A 12,733-nucleotide genomic window follows, 5' to 3' on the forward strand; every position below is an offset into this window, starting at 1 on the left:
AATCAGTAATATACTATTTTTTTTTAAATTAAAGGGAAGCTGATGCACTGACATTAAATCCCACACAAATATTCTGGTTATTTAAGTTTAATTTATTGTCATTTTACTGGAAATTTTCTCATCTTAGTTCTTAAAAGGTTTTACAGGCTCAATTAGCACCTTTACTCCTAATAATCAATATTGATTTTACTGTATTCATTTTAGATTAAAAACTTTTTACCTAGAACTCAAATCTTAACTGTTTTTAAGGCAACATATCTCATTAAAAATATCAGGCTAATTAGGTAAATCTTAATTGCCTTCTAGAAAATGATTAATTTCCGTTTATTTGATTTGGGTTCTTTATTCAGAAGAGAAATTATAGTTGTGGGTGATATGGGTTCTTTAGGTTTGAAATTGTTGGCAAGATGTTAAACAAGAATGTGTGCATCATTTTACATTAATTTCTTGAAATACGGTAGCAGTGGCTATTTTTAATCATATTGCAGATTCTGGTTTTGGCCTATTTATCTTTGTTCTTTAATATACTTGATGTGTGCAGGAGCTTATTCTCCTGCTCAGACCTTATGTTTATTTCTCAGGGCACATTACCCAACTGGGGACCTCAGAGGTGGCCCCAATATGTTATGAGATGTCCTCCCAGAGAGAGCAAGTGAACAGGAGAGAACAGTCAGGGGTGATTCCTGATCATCCAGTGGGTTGTGACAGTGAGCTGGAATTACCCATTTTCTTTGTGACATTATTAGTTTTTTACCCTCGTATGCCTGGTTTTCTCTGACATGGGACACATGGCATCTGGAACACAAACAATTCACCCAAACTCTGTTAACATATTTCCTGTGATTCTTTTGGTGGCATTCAAATTTCATATTCTTTGGAAATTTAAAAGATCAGTTTTGGTTGTTTTTAGCATGCAGTGACACTAGTAGAAAATTAACAGGGTTTCTAAGGATTGCCTTTTCCAGTCACACGTCTCACAAACAATTGAGCTACCTTGGGTTGGCCAGGAAATGTCTGCCGCCACATTAGTGATGTGATAATGGGCTTCACATATCACCTGGACGTTAATAGAATGAAATCACTTATTGCTTCTGAAAGCAGCTTTGTTCTCCACGCTGTCCTGAAGGTATTGTATGAGCACAGTGGACTTGCAAAGTCAGAAATAACCTAAACTCCTCTTTATCACTGGCGCCTGCGCGAGCATGTGTTTATGTGTGTGTGTTTGTGTGTGTGAATGTGTTCCATCTTTATTTAATGGTTCTACCCATATTTAATGGAAATGTCAAAAATTCAACTAGTTGCATAAAGTATTTCTGGGTCTCCGATCTGCTCCACTCAGTGACATGCAAAACTTCTAATGACCGGGGACTCAGCTGCAATAGCCCATCAAAGGTGCAACTTTATTCTCTCATAACAGTCTTGTAATGTGATCAGCAGACATACCTGCAAACGTTTCCCTGAGCTGTGCAGATGTGGCCGTAAAAAAGGCATGAATGCCATTGTGTATTTCCTACTTTCCTCCGAAAATGAATTTGCTTTCTGATTATGGTAGAGCGGCTGCCATATAAAATTTCCTACAGGTGCACACCTACTTAAAGGAAAGCTGATCTATGAAATCGGGAACTACAAAATGAGAATGATTCCAGGCTATTATTAATTTTATAGCAGCTCTTTGCTTTGTAAAGGTATTTGCCATAGAATTCTATAAATAAAAGACTTCTTCAGTGCATTTGTGATATTCATCGATTAATTAAAATTAGATGCATAGGTGTTTTTCAGACAGACACCTGTTATATAAATTTAAACATGGACACTCTTAAATTATTAGCTTTGTGACCTTTTTTTAGTCGGGAAAAAACTGTAACTGCAAGTTGTTTTGCTGTACAAAAGGTTTATTTAAAATTTGGATGTATATATTTTAATCTAAATTTTTTTAAAAGCCTGGAATTATGGTTCACACAAAGTAAAATGGATGGTTTCTAAAACTTCATTTTGAGTTTTTAACCCATGTCTCCTCCAAGGCACATGAGCTTGTGAATAGCATACATTCTTCACATCACATTCAAAGTCTAATCTGGTTTTTCTAAGCAATCACATGGATAGGTGTAAACAGATAAATAGTCACCATACACCATTGACTGCCAAGGCTCATTTTCCATTTTTTGAAATAAAAGCCCAAGAGAATTTTTGTCAGGATAAATTGGAGATTATAAAAAAGGAAAGGTTCTCTTTTGAAGGGGATACTTTGAACGTGGCAGATTTGTGGGGAATTTTCTTTTGCCTTTGACTCCTTTTAATATCTAGAAGGCTCCACAAAATTGGAATCTTGGTAAATTACTATAAACACTATTTATCTGACCCTGAATTAAAGAAGTACTTTTGAGCCAGAACTAGAGTTGGTTTAGGTTTTGTAATTTCAGATATATTATCAGGTTTAACACTAAATTTAAATGTTATAGGTTAGCTGACATTTCCCTTAATTAGCCTCAGCTACATTCCTATAGAAAAGCTAAAAATATGAATACTTACATTTCTTTCTGCAGGCGTCTAATTACATTATTATCTGAAATAATACCTCCCTAATGATTCTTTGAACAATACTGCCTATGTTTTCTTCCTCCGTGCAGACTTTTCATAAATAACATAGTCTACATCAAAACAAACAGTACATTCAGCAAGTGTTGTGATACTGAGAAAGGCAAGTTGGAGAAAACAAATGAACCAAACCTCTGTATTCTTAACAAGCTTCTAGACTCCTTTAATGCAGAACTCACAATAGATGTGTATATTGTTCATTGGAATATTTTAATATTTCTTTCATACAATGTCATCCATCAGACATCCAAAGAAGGCAAATTACTCACAGGAAAGAAGCACAGAAATATTGAGCTACATACCATGGCATCACAAGGGTAAAATATGCAATGCATAATATAAATATGACTACTAATAACTAATAAAGGAAATGCACTTGCTAGGTTAATGGTCATATTACAAACAGACCTTTCTGTTTAAGGCCAAAGGTAAAAAGACCTATCAATTCTGAGCTATCTTCCTTATTTAAAACAAAATAAAACAACACTTCTAGTAAATCCCTCTAGACAATTTAAATCCTACATAAGATATACCAGAATTAAAGAGCATTACATGGACTTTTAGGATGGCACAACTACAGAATTATTATCCATTGCATTATAGAAAATATATTTCCTCTTGTCTAGAGTTGGTCCCTTGTCCTTGCGGGAGTCAGTATTTAACTTATTCCAACAGTTTAGTGAGGCTTGATGTGTTGTCTTTTCTTTACTGAAGGATCCTGCTCAGAGAATTACATTGCACCAAGTGACATGCATGGCTCTTTATTACAAGCTTCTTTATTTTTCAAAGTTCCATTGCTTCTTCATTCATTTACTCATTTCTTTAAGAACTTCTTGAGTTCACTTCAAGAAAAAAAAGAAAGAAAGAAATCCTTATACGTGCTTCATGCCATGGACCCATGGGCATAAATAACAATATGTGAATTCAAATACACATCCTTTTCCCATTTGTTTCCATTCTCAGTGCCAACTTTGGCTCAATAAACAATAACCTTCAGCTTAGTATGAAGGAAGCATTTAGTACATAATGCACAGAGTGGTGCCCGTCCAAGAATGAGACTCCTCAGAATGGCTACAGGCAAGAATGAAAGGGAAGCTCCTGAGATTAGGATACGAAAAGAGGGTAGTTTCAGATTCACCTAAAGTGACAGCAGCAATGGTAAGTCAGGGAAAACTTCAAGCACGATTTTGCTGATCATGATCCATGAATAAGATATTCATGAAATGAGAAGCTGAAATGGGTATAGAATTGAACAAGAACGGAGATGGCCTGATTCATTTCTTATCGCATGTGATCCTCAACTTGTGTTAACAATACGGAAGAATTAATCCTTTCCGAATTGCTCAAAAGCATGTCTCAAGGATTAAAGAATTCAAGGTGGCAAAGGATCAAATTGCTTTTCATCTAGGACTCTTTCTAACCAGTGAGGTATCATACAGCACACTGGAAGAGCTTATTTATCGAATCCCCAATTGAATTGGCCTCAGAGAGTTAATACAACATCCACGGTGACAAATTTACTCACCACAAATGAATTGCATCAGTTCCATTATTTGTAAAGCACTTTCCCATCTGGGAAGAAAGTTGTAGTATAAATCCCATTCTTTTCAGGATCTTGGCTAGGGAAGTTCTGAAGAAATTGGATTAACCTTTTATGAGCTGAGAAAGTCAGTTTATTTTTCTTCTATTAATTTGCTAAGTGTACACAATGAATATATGACAGGTGGTAGAGGACAAACACTAGGGGAAAAGGAGGGTCTTTTGTTCCACTTAGTCCTCTGGAGGCTTGTGGTTTTACAAGATTTGGGGTTGACTTTGGCTCAAAAGAGTAGCCCAGAGTTAACAACTTAGAAGAATCATTTAATTGAGACTTACATTCAGATCCAAACATCATCTCAAAATTTTAGTTGATTTATCGTGTTCTCACAGTTCCAAAACCTTAACTTTCTTACTCCTAAGCATTTCCACAATATTATATAATTTCAGGTTTAGATAAGTGAGAGCCCAATGATCTAGCTTCAAGCCATAAGATAGCTATTGTTCAGTTTGACTCTGGTCAAACTAATTTCACCTCTCCGAGCCTCTGTGGCATACTCTGTAAAATGGGAATAAGAAGAGTAGGTCATCTGAGGGTTTTGGTAAGATCAAAAGGTTGATGCATATCCTAGCTCCTAGCACATGTAAACCCTCACCAAGTGTTTGATTTCATGGCTGAATGGGACTCTTCACATGTGTGAAACAAAGTTTCTGCTTGGCTAGAAATGGTGTGTAAGTGGTCTGGGAGAGTCCAATAAATATAAGTTCAACTACGTGACAGTGAACTTCAGTCAGTTTTGTTGAATCCTGCTGACACATTCAGCCTATTAATTTTGAATCTTGTTCTGTATACTAACTTGGACTCATTCTTCCATACATTCAGAGAGTACCAAGTTAAGGTACTCTCTTTGTGGGCAGCTCCTGTGCCAGGCCCTTGAAGAACAGAAGGGAGAGTCAGTCCTTATCTTTTAGAAAGGTGAAAACACAGGGAATTCTTCTTAAAACAATTCTTCTTAGTACATACAGATAAGCTGTTAATGAATTGATTATAATTTGATTGTTAGATAACATCTTACACTTATTGGGGACTTGGCACAGGCCAGGTACTATGCTAAGAGTGTTGCAAAAATTCTCTCATTTAATCTGCACAAAGATCCTAAAAGGCAGATGTTATTATTCTAAATTTTGGATGGGAATCTAACTTCACGGTCTGTACCTACACTACTATCCTAAAGTATCATACTAAGATAAAGTTGTTTGCTAGCTCATGTTTTAAAAATACCAGCTGCTCTGCTTCTCCAGTATAGTCTGTCCTCTTTGAAGACTTGATTCTTAAAATTTTTTTAAAAATGGGGCATATTAGTTATACAGAATAGTGGATTTCATTGTACATGTATATAAAATAATATGATTAATTTCACTTTCTAAAACCTCCTCTTCCTCTATATTAATGGTTTCCCTTTGACTTTTCATGACAACATTCTTCTTTTTGTTCTCTCTCTAGCTTCTACATGTGAGAGAAAATATCTGATACTTGTTTTTCCAAGTTTGGTTTATTTTGCTTAATATTATGCTCTTCAGTTTTAACCATTTTCCTAAAAATGATATAATTTCATTCTTCTCTATAGCAGAATAATATTCCATTGTGTACATGCACCACATTTTCTTTGCCCACTCATTTGTTGACAGATGCCTAAGCTAATTCTGGAACTTGGCTATTGTGAATTGTACATGGGCACATGTGTATGTCTAAAGTATGCTGGCCTCAATTCTTTCAGATAAACACTGAGGATCGGTATAGTTGGATCATATGAAATTTCTATTTTTAGTTTTTTGAGAAACTTACATACTGTTAACCTTATTCTTTGTCATCATTACTGTATTGATTAAACTCTTGCAACCACATTTATTAGCCATCATAAGTCTTTGAATTTTCATTACCAGTTTCTAATTTATAGAGAGGTGGTATATATATAAAATTTAGATATCTTGCTTTACTGAAAGAATTGCAGGGTTCTCAGTGTGTAATCCAGGCAGGGAGGTCACTTCTATCCTCAATGTCCTGCTAAGGAAGTTGGGCCTTGTATTGTGTCACTCCACTGATGGGCAGGATCATGTATAGCTTGAATTCAGGTCTTTTGGTCCAAATAAATAATGAAATTATCATTAGTCTTTTAAAAATGGGAAAATGCATTTTCTGCAATTTAAGCATTTTTAGTTCATTTGGTCAACATCACTGATGGTCTCCCAAGTGCTAAGCATTGTCAAGGAGGCAAAAACAAATAGAACACAGTACCTGACCCCAAGAAACTTATTTGAAAGGGGAAATTAGCATTAACCAAAGGCTAAATAAATAAATATAATATTAATAATGATAACAATGGCTCTGAAGGAAGGATTGGCATTTTGGAGATTGAGGGAGTCTATGTAACTTGCAGCTTCTATCAAAGGAGGTGACTATCTTAGCAGGAAGAGAAATCATATCAAATAAATGTAAAACTGGTTTACTCTTCTGGTTATTGGGGAGGCATTAAAATATAATGTAATAAAACAAAACATTGTTGTCTACTTTAACTTTTCTACCAGTTGTTTTGTTTTCATGGATACATTATGAAATACTTCATGAACTCAAATGAAAAATTTCACTCTAAAAATTTCATACTAAATGAAAACATTTGAAATTCCTATTTTCAAATTTTTCATATTTAGCATTACACTTTAGCATTACATTTTAAAGCCATTCCACGTTCTTCAACGACTGCACTGAAAACAGCTCCAAGTAATGCACTTAGCAGTTTCCCTTTAAGAAAAGATTTCAGGCCTGTTTCTCAGATGGTCATTCAGTGATACAAACCTGTAGGACTGAGATAAATTGCTCCTGGAAACATTTTCCTCTTGGAAAATCACAGATGAGACTAAATGAGACATTTTATATATATAGTAGCAAACAGGCATAGGTACATTTCATTTTGAAAGTCCCATCTGTCTTACAACCCAAACAGCTTTTGACACTGCAGAATGATTGCAGCACTTCAGGACCCAGGGAGGAACTAGAGAGACAGGACAGGATGCCAAATAACTGGCTACATTTTTACCATGTGGGTATTTTTAAAAAGCAGACCTATAATTAAAAATGTAATTATGTCCTTTGATCTGCATGACCACTGTATTTTACAAAGTATAACCTGAATACCCCAGCCCTGCATTTAAGTATAACTGCAGCTTTTAACAACAAAAGAGAACCAGCAAAGCTTTTTTGCTAGGATTAGAATTTTAATTGATATCATTACAGCTAAAAGTTTGAACATGATGGGAATAATGACTCTGGTGTTTCTCAGCACCTTATTATTCATTTTACATCTTTATGTCAGCTATGTGCCCAAGTCCACAGAGTCTGTAATATTTAAATTAATAATGTAAATTTAACTATTGCCATTAAAGCAAAGAGCTAATTAGGTCCCTGCTTGCTGACTGGCAGTGTGATGCAATGACTAAAATGGTTTGCGCTGATAGCTAATGCTGCCAGGAAAATGTGAATTGAGTTCACTGGAGATTAAAAACCCTCCAAGATTCCAAAAGAGGGGGAAATAAAAAGTGTCTCATCCCATTTTTCTTAAGAAAAAAAAATTCATGAAGAGATGCAAATAGCTTATCAAGCAGCTGAGAGCAAGGTATCTGAGATGTTATGCAATTATTTTGGGCCTCTCACTCCAATGACTTTTCTTGCAAACAGGTGGAGATGCAGTTTTTCTCAGCCATTGGTTGGACTGTACACCTTCTTCCACATTTTCACATTCTAAGCCAGTGAGGCCAGGAACTGAACTTTACCTGTTTGTAAAGATTTTTTTTCACTTCTTTTCAATAAGTTAGCATTTAAAAAAAAATAAAGGTTAAATGGCATCCTTATTTATCATTATTCTCATTTCAGTAAAACAAACCCAAAGTAGCAGAAATGGAGAAAAGAGGCAAAATAAAGCTTATTTCAAATTCGAAAAAGGAGTGTCTGTTCTGGAGCTTTTTCAAACAGAAAAAATAGTGCAGAAAGGCATTAAAGGCCTAAGTACACACCTCCATTTAATAGAGGAAAGGCTGATGATTGTCAGAAACAAAACCAGGGCTTTCTTATACTTGGTTTCCTCCTAAAATGAGTGTTGGCTTGCTGGCTACTACAGACTGTGTGAGCCAAGCTGTTTCTAGAACATGGGGCAGCCCAGCCTCTCTCCTCTCTCTAGACTCTGACACAAGAAGTGGGCTGTTTGAATGTCTCATGGGGGAATCCAGGCCCATCAGGTGGTCCTGTTTGAAAGGTACATGGGACAATAATTGGATGTAAAACAGAAAAGGGGGAATTGGTTCAACATGCTGTTTAAAAATAAGTTTGAATTTAATAAAAGGTGAACATTATGTTCATTCAAGGAGAGTTTCATACATCATGTGAGACGACTCCATTTTTAAAAGCAATGCTCTTACTCTAAGGAAACAGATTATTTAATTGGATTGCTATGACCTAACAGCATAAAATATTTGCTTCATTGAATTTCATCAAATGACAGTCCATATATCTGTGCTAATGAGTCCATTTGTTAAGAGTATTTTCTCATAGCAAATTTACCCATGTTCTTCCATTTTCTCAAAGCTTCTCTTTCTCAGGCTTCCCTTTTCAACAGTGTTATAAGATTCTCCAAGGATAAGCTGTTCTTATTGCCCGTCACTGTAGAAGCCTTTCCTGTGAGGAATGGTGAAGCATTATACCAGAAGCATTATTTGCCCTTATCTCTGGCTCAGCAAGGAACTGCTGCACCCAAGTGACACAATAGTGGTCTTAGTTACTAAAATGCTCTATGCTGGCTAAAGGTGTTGGTCTTATTACTTTTCTGCAACTTATCTTCATGGCAGCAATAGTTTCTGTTTCAGGCCAAAATTTACTTTAAAAAAAATGGATTATTTAGATTGCTAGAGGTAATGTTGCATGGTGGTTTGTAAAAATAACACCTGCAGAAATTGTTATATTGGGAGGTTATGACGGTTTCACGCATGATATCATCTAATCCTCAGGACAATCTTATGACAGTTTTGAAGTCAAACAGATCAGTTGCATTGCTTTGGAAGTTAGTTTCCTTATAAAACAAAGTGATCATCCCTCTTGGCTTTCTTATGAGGATAAAATGAAATTATATATGTAAATTAACAAACAGCCTTCAATAAACAGTGCTTATTCTACTCATTTATCAGAAAGTGTGAGGTTGTCCTTCCTGTGCTACCTGGTAGCATACTATAGTCAAAGTGCCATTTATTTGTTTTTCCCATGGCTAAGCCAAATTGACTTGTTATTTTGCATGTATCCTCTTTTGTAAGGAGGCTGTATTAGAAAGGCTATTGCATTTGTTTGTTCTTTCAAATCTTTCTTCCTTTTAAAATTACTGTGGAATGCTTCAGAAAGTTCTCAGTAGATCCTCAGTATTAAGTTATTAATATTCCATTGATTGGCTATATCTATACCAACTAACCACAGCTCTATGGGTAGATGTTTATATTGCCAATTTTGGGGTATCTTAAAATAGTATTGTGGTTAATATATTTATATTCACTTTTTCCTACATTCTGAATGTTTTCCTCAGGACAATTTCCAGAAATGAGATAGATGACTGAGTTGGAAAAATGTATTTTTATGGGTCTTGATCATATATTGCCAGATTGTTTTTCAATTTACAATGCATTGTATGAACACAGTTTCATCAAACTTTAGCCCAAGAATGAATTCTTTTTTTCTTACAGAAAATCTTTAACTCAAAATATTTGCTAAAAGATAGCACTACATTGAATGATGTAAATATCTATTGGAAAATAAAATAATGAAATATGTCCCCCAAATCCCAACCATCCTTAGATGCTGATAGACAAGAAAAAATTACCATGTTGGACACAGGACCTATAGATTGGAGTGAAGAAATATATATATATATATATATATCAAACCATAGGAACCACAAGAAAACAAGAACTTCTTACTGGGGTCTTCCTGTAGTAGCTTGTTCTGTGCTTGGATTGTTTTTTTATCAATGTTTACTAAGCTTTCATTTTACAGCTGAGAAAACTTACCAGCATCTGGACGTGTGCATATGAAAACAAATTTTCCAAGGGGAAGGAATGGTTATGATAAGAGGATTTACCTTTGAGACTCTGGTGTCACAACAGCAGTTGGGAATATTAAATGTGTCTTAGTACAACAAGCGTCTTGGAAGTCTTCCCACTGATTTTCCTTTGGGGATCCTGGGAAGAGCTGGGGTGCTTATTTTGACTCAGTGGTGAGGTGTTATCCTGAGACTGTATGAAGAAGGGAAGAAAAGGGAAATTAAGGGGGAAAGAGTGAAAGCCAGTTTCAGGAGTATAACTATGAGGTAGAGTAAGCAGAGCTCTTAGTCTCTGTATTGCAAAATGGAACCTTAGCGCTATCCTATTAAAAGACTCTATTGGGAAGTCCCTGAAGCTCTCAGGATAAAGCCCAAGCTTCTTATTTGTGTGCAAAGCCTTCAGAATTCTGCTCTTCCTTGGGTGGGCACTACCTGACCCTCCTTAAATACACTGGGTCTTACTGATCCATTTTCACTCTAGGATTATTTAACTCTTGCTTTGAGGGCTCTGTACCTGAGGACTCCTCTGCTTTTAGGGACTTTCTCCTTTTTCAACCCTGGGTTGGCTCCTAATATGCCACCTCTTCCAGGACACATTCTCTACCACAAAATACCCAGTCATGTTCCTCTTTTATGGTCCCCTTTGAATGCCTTTGTACATTTTCTTATCAAAATACTTCTCCCATGGATTGAAATTCTCTTTCCCTTACTAGTTTCCTCTCTAGGCACAAGCTGGCTAGAGAGTAAGGGCTGCGTCCTACTCCATTTTCCATCTCTAGTTCTTAGAATAGTGCTTGACGCAGAGAAGGTCCTTCATAAATGTTTGTTATTGTGGAAGTCCTGACCCTGGCTGCTTCCTTAGATGTAATGCACTAACAATGAATGCACTAAATGTACAGAGATTAGTATCCCATATATTTGTTTCACTAAATTGCAGGCTGCCTGAATACCAGTGCCACCCTGCTACTTGTGCTGTCTCTCTGTCTCCTCTCTCTTTAAGTGTATGCTCTCTCTCTCTCTCTCTCTCTCTCTCACACACACACACACACACACACACACAAACACTTGGTTATTCAGCTACATTTTTGAACTAAAATCTTGCCTATAATACTACTTATGCTCAGAAGTATTCTTTTTTTTTTTAAAAAAAAAAATGTTTTTAGTTGTACATGGACACAATACCTTTATTTTACTTATTTATTTTTATGTGGTGCTGAGGATCAAACCCAGTGCCTCACACGTGCAAGGCAAGTGCTCTACCACTGAGCTACAACCCCAAGCCTCAGAAGTATTCTTTACACATCCACTCTGCATTAATCCAGAAAGCATGACTTCTAACATAACCTTGGTAAGCAATTGGCATAAACTCAAAAATAACCAATAATGTTCTATCCTCCTTGAATCCTAAGTAGCTAAATTTGGGCACATAAACCCACTGAGAGGTTCCTTAGAACCACCCGGTTGATTGGCAAGTAGGTAAAAGGATATGATTTTATTGTAGTTGGTTCCCAAACTCAGTAAAGACCTGAAGAGATAAACCCAAAATAGATTAAAGATGCAGCCTATTATTTTGGGGATGGCTGTGGCTATTCCCAGAGCCATACAAATCATCAATGAAAAATGCAACATACTTTTACAGAATTAAAATGCTTGTTAGGCAAATGGATCAAGTTCAAAGAGTGGCTTTGTTTAGAGCCACCTGGTGACATTTTCTCAGTCCCTGGATAGAAAGCGGGAGCTACTGCCTACCATCTTACCTCCTGCCCTCTTAACCCATGGCTTGTTACATTAAGGTAGAGAAGTTTTATGTGTATAATTTGTGAAGTTCTCTTGAGCAGACAGTGCTATATAAATGTGCAATGCTGTTATTAATAATAAAGTTTGGCTAACCTAAGAATACTGTAGAATTAAAGTAATGAGATTCTATTTTTAGGCAGACTTGCCAATAACATGCAAGTATGATAAGGCTGTGATTTAAAGCTCCCGTTAGCCTTCCACAGCTCTAAAGAGCACATTTTCTGGGCCGCCCGCACATAGTAGTCAGTGCACAGAGCTCTATTAAGGCTAATGGCAGCTTGGCTTGGAATCTGAGAATGGCCAGCTAAAAATAGGCCTTGGTCTTTCAGACATGGGAGGGTGTCTCACAGACAACCTGCTTTCACAGAATATAGATTGGCCTCTTCAGGCACCTTGCAAACCCGGATCACTATCTTTGAAATGATCCAAAAAAGCCTCTAGAATGTGCTTTGAAATTTTTATACATCTACAATTATGTGAAGATATAGGATGTGTTTGGGAGACTCTGTTATGTTGGTTTTCAGACAAGAAAAGATATTTCACAGAGGCCTGGGTTCAAAGTGATTCATAACTAGAAAAGGAGTCCCACTCCTCAGGAAAAAAAAAATAATTAGCTCTTTCTCCACTAATGTTCAGGTCAATGCTTTGTCAATAACAGTAACTCTTCTTCACCA

Source organism: Marmota marmota, unplaced genomic scaffold (genome assembly GCF_001458135.2).
Source record: "Marmota marmota marmota unplaced genomic scaffold, marMar, whole genome shotgun sequence".
Classification (NCBI taxonomy): Eukaryota; Metazoa; Chordata; class Mammalia; order Rodentia; family Sciuridae; genus Marmota; species Marmota marmota.